The sequence below is a fragment of the Arachis duranensis genome, chromosome 6 (genome assembly GCF_000817695.3).
Source record: "Arachis duranensis cultivar V14167 chromosome 6, aradu.V14167.gnm2.J7QH, whole genome shotgun sequence".
Taxonomy (NCBI): domain Eukaryota; kingdom Viridiplantae; phylum Streptophyta; class Magnoliopsida; order Fabales; family Fabaceae; genus Arachis; species Arachis duranensis.
Genome location: NC_029777.3, coordinates 76,468,031 through 76,472,962, shown reverse-complemented (window position 1 = coordinate 76,472,962; position 4,932 = coordinate 76,468,031).

Below are 4,932 nucleotides of genomic sequence, written 5' to 3'. Positions count from 1 at the left end.
CACAGCTACTTTATGAGTCTTGGCCGTGACCGTAAGCACTTTGTTTTCCAGTATTACCACCGGATACATAAATGCCACAGACACATAACTGGGTGAACCTTTTCAGATTGTGACTTAGCTTTGCCCAAGTCCCCAATTAGAGGTGTCCAGAGTTCTTAAGCACACTCTTTTGCCTTGGATCATGACTTTAACCACTCAGTCTCAAGCTTTTCACTTGGACCTGCATGCCACAAGCACATGGTTAGGGACAGCTTGATTTAACCGCTTAGGTCTGGATTTATTTCCTTGGGCCCTCCTATCCATTGATGCTCAAAGCCTTGGATCCTTTTCACCATTGCCTTTTGGTTTAAAGGGCTATTGGCTTTTTCTACCTCTTTTGCTTTTTTTTCGCAAAATACTGACTTTTCATTTTTTTTCTTTCACCAGCTTGTTTTTCACTGCTTTTTCTTGCTTCAAGAATCAATTTCATGATTTTTCAGATCATCAATAACATTTCTCTTGTTCATCATTCTTTCAGGAGCCAACAATTTTAACATTCATAAAATTCAAGATAAAAAATATGCACTGTTCAAGCATTCATTCAGAAGACAACACAGAGTTAAGGCAAAGATTAGGACTCAACAACCTTTATTTTGGGAAGTGGGTGTTCCTCTAGTCTGTGGGGTGCTTGATCCTTCAAGAGATAACTTCTGACGCTTCAGTTCCTTCAAGTCAAATCCTTGCTCTTCCTGTTCCCTTAGGTGCCATGATCTTGATGAGTTTTAACTCAGTGATCATGGCAAATCACACCAAACTTAGAGGTTTGCTTGTCCTCAAGCAAAAGAAAGGAAAGGAGAGGAATAGAGGGAGAGGCAATTTCGAAATTCAAAAGATATGATGAGTTTTGAAAAAGATTTGAAAAAGAGTTGGATTGGATTGGAAAAAGATCTGTGTTTTTGGATTAAGATACATTTGATATTTTTGAAAAAAATATTTTTAGAAATTAGGATTAAAATTTTTGGAATTAAAGGATGAGAATTTGTAACATGTTTATGCAAGAAATCATGAATTGAAATGTAGAAAATTAAAAAAATGTGAAGAAAAAAAACGAATTTACCTCCTCCCCACCATCCTGGCGTTAAACGCCCAAACGCTGCATGTTTTGGGCGTTTAACGCCCATATGCAGCTTCTCCTGGGCGTTCAACGCCCAGCTGTTGCTTCTTTCTGGCGTTGAACGCCAGGAACTCCTTTGTCACTGAGCGTTTTTCTGAACGCTCAGGACGTTACAAATCTGGCGTTGAACGCCCAGAAGGTGCTTCTTTCTGGCGTTCAACGCCCAGAAGATGCTCCTTTCTGGCGTTTAACGCCCAGATGGCTATCCTTACTGGTGTTGAACGCCCAGTAGGTGCTTCTTTTGGGCATTTAACGCCCAAAACAGCTCTTACTGGCTTTTTTGCACCAGTGAGCTTTCTTTTTTTGCTGTTTTATCCTCTGAATCCTTCTGTAACTCTGTGGACTTAAGCAGTTGCTATTTTACCTTGAAGATACTTGACATATACCTGTGAAAATCAATTTAATTAACAAATATGCTTTGTAAATGGCTGGGTTGCCTCCCAGCAAGCGCTTCTTTATTGTCTTTAGCTAGACTATTACTGAGCTTTAGTTAAGTCTCAGTTTTGAGCATTCTTGCTCAAAATTGCTGTCAAGATAATGTTTGACTATGTGTCTATTAACATTGAACTTTTTGTTAGAATCATTATCCTGGAGCTCTACGTATCCATATGGTGACACACTTGTAATCACATATGGTCCTCTCTAGTGGGACTTCAATTTCTCGGGGAATAATTTGAGCCTAGAATTAAATAGCAGAACTTTCTGCCTTGGCTCAAAGACTCTGGATGACAATTTCTTATCATGCCATCTTTTTGCTTTCTCTTTGTAAATTTTTGCATTCTCGAAAGTATTGAGTCTAAATTCTTCTAGCTCATTTAACTGGAGCAATCATTTTTCTCCAGCTAACTTGGCATCAAGGTTCAGGAATCTGGTTGCTCAGTAGGCCTTATGTTCCAATTCCACTGACAAGTGACATGCCTTTCCATACACAAGCTGGTATGGAGAGGTCCCTATAGGGGTCTTGAATGCCGTTCTGTATGCCCACAGAGCATCATCCAAGCTCCTTGCCCAATCCCTTCTACGGTTAATCACAGTCCGTTCCAGGATTCTTTTAAGTTCTCTATTAGAGACTTCAGCTTGCCCATTTGTCTGTGGATGATATGGAGTGGCAACCCTATGGCTAACTCCGTATCGAACCAAAGCAGAGTAAAGCTGTTTATTGCAAAAACGAGTCCCCCCATCACTGATTAATACTCTAGGGGTACCAAATCTGCTGAAGATGTGTTTCTAGAGGAATTTGAGCACTGTCTTAGTGTCATTAGTGGGTGTTGTAATAGCTTCCACCCATTTGGATACATAATCCACTGCCACCAGAATATAAGTGTTTGAGTATGATGGTGGGAAAGGCCCCATGAAGTCAATACCCCATACATCAAACAACTCAATCTCCAAGATCCCTTGTTGAGGCATGGCATAACTGTGAGATAGATTGCCAGATCTTTGGCAACTGTCATAATTAAGTACAAACACTCGGGAATCTTTATAGAGAGTGAGCCAGTAGAAGCCGCATTGGAGGACTCTTGTGGCTGTTCGCTCACTTCCAAAATGTCCTCCATACTATGATCCATGGCAGTGCCAGAGGATCTTCTGTGCTTTTTCTTTAGGCACACATCTACGGATTACTCCGTCTGCACATCTCTTGAAGAGATATGGTTTATCCCAAAGATAGTACTTTGCATCTGTGATCAATTTCTTTGATTTCTGCCTACTGTACTCTTTGGGTATGAACCTCACTGCCTTGTAGTTTGCAATGTCTGCAAACCATGGCACTTCCTGGATGGCCAAGAGTTGCTCATCCGGAAAGGTTTCAGAGATCTCAGTAAGAGGGAGGGACCCCCCTTCTACTGGTTCTATTCGGGACAGGTGATCTGCTACTTGGTTCTCTGTCCCTTTTCTGTCTCTTATTTCTATATCAAACTCTTGCAGAAGCAACACCCATCTGATGAGTCTGGGTTTTGAATCCTGCTTTGTGAGTAGATATTTAAGAGCAACATGATCAGTGTACACAATCACGTTTGATCCTACTAAATAGGATCTAAACTTGTCAATGGCGTAAACCACTGCAAGCAACTCTTTTTCTGTGGTTGTGTAATTCTTCTGTGCGTCATTTAAAACACGACTGGCATAGTAAATGACGTGTAGAAGCTTGTCATGCCTTTGTCCCAACACTGCACCAATGGCATGGTCAGTGGCATCACACATTAATTCAAATGGTAATGTCCAGTCTGGTGCAAAGATGACTGCTGCTGTGACCAGCTTAGCTTTCAGAGTCTCAAACGCCTGCAGACACTCCTGATCAAAGATAAATGGCATGTCAACAGCTAGCAGATTACTTAGATGTTTGGCGATTTTTGAAAAATTCTTTATAAACCTCCTATAGAATCCTGCATGCCCCAGAAAGCTTCTGATTGCCTTAACATTGGCTGGTGGTGGTAATTTTTCAATTACCTCTACCTTAGCTTGATCCACTTCTATTCCCTTGTTCGAAATTTTGTGTCCAAGGACAATTCCTTCAGTCACCATAAAGTGACATTTCTCCCAGTTTAAAAGCAGGTTAGTATCTTGGCACCTCTTTAGAACAAGTGCTAGATGGTCAAGACAGGAGCTGAATGAGTCTCCAAATACTGAGAAGTCATCCATGAAGACTTCCAGAAATTTTTCCACCATATCAGAGAAAATTGAGAGCATGCACCTTTGAAAGGTTGCAGGTGCATTGCACAGACCAAATGGCATCCTTCTGTATGCAAATACACCTGTTCCGAAGGTTACCTGCTTTGTCTGTAGAACATCCCGGGTCAGACAACTCGACCCAGGATATGAACAACTCCAGATGGATATGTGAATACTGTTTTCCCTTGATCCTGGGGATCTACTGCAATTTGATTATAACCTGAATATCCATCTGGACAGGGCTTATCCAGGGGCTATCAGAAATGGGATAAATAATCCCAACCTCTAGTAATTTAGTGACCTCTTTTTACACCACCTCCTTCATGGCTGGATTCAGCCGCCTTTGTGGTTGAACCACTGGCTTAGTGTCACCTTCCAATAAAATCTTGTGCATGCATCTGGCTGGGCTAATACCCTTAAGATCACTGATGGACCACCCAAGAGCTGTCTTGTGTGTCTTTAGCACTTGAATTAGTGCTTCCTCTTCCTGTGGCTCTAAGGTAGAGCTTATGATTACAGGAAAGGTATCACCTTCTCCCAGAAATGCATATTTCAGGGATGATGGTAATGGTTTGAGCTCGGGTTTAGGAGGTTTCTCCTCTTCCTGAGGAATTTTCAGAGGTTCTATTATTCTCTCTGATTCCTCCAGATCAGGCTGAACATCTTTAAAGATATCCTCCAGCTCTGATTCGAGACTCTCAGCTATATTGACTTCTTTTACCAGAGAGTCAATAATATCAATGCTCATGCAGTCATTTTGGGTGTCTGGATACTGCATGGCTTTGACAACATTCAACTTGAACTCATCCTCATTGACTCTCAGGGTTACTTCCCCTTTTTGAACATCAATGAGGGTTCGGCCAATTGCTAGGAAAGGTCTTCCCAGAATGAGAATTGCACTCTTATGCTCCTCCATTTCCGGCACCACAAAGTCAGTGGGAAAGGCAAATGGCCCAACCTTGACAATCATGTCTTCAATCACGCCTGATGGGTATTTAATGGAGCCATCAGCAAGTTGGAGACATATCCGGGTTGCTTTAACTTCATCAGTCAACCCAAGCTTTTTGATAGTAGCTGCAGGTATTAGGTTAATACTTGCCCCAAGATCA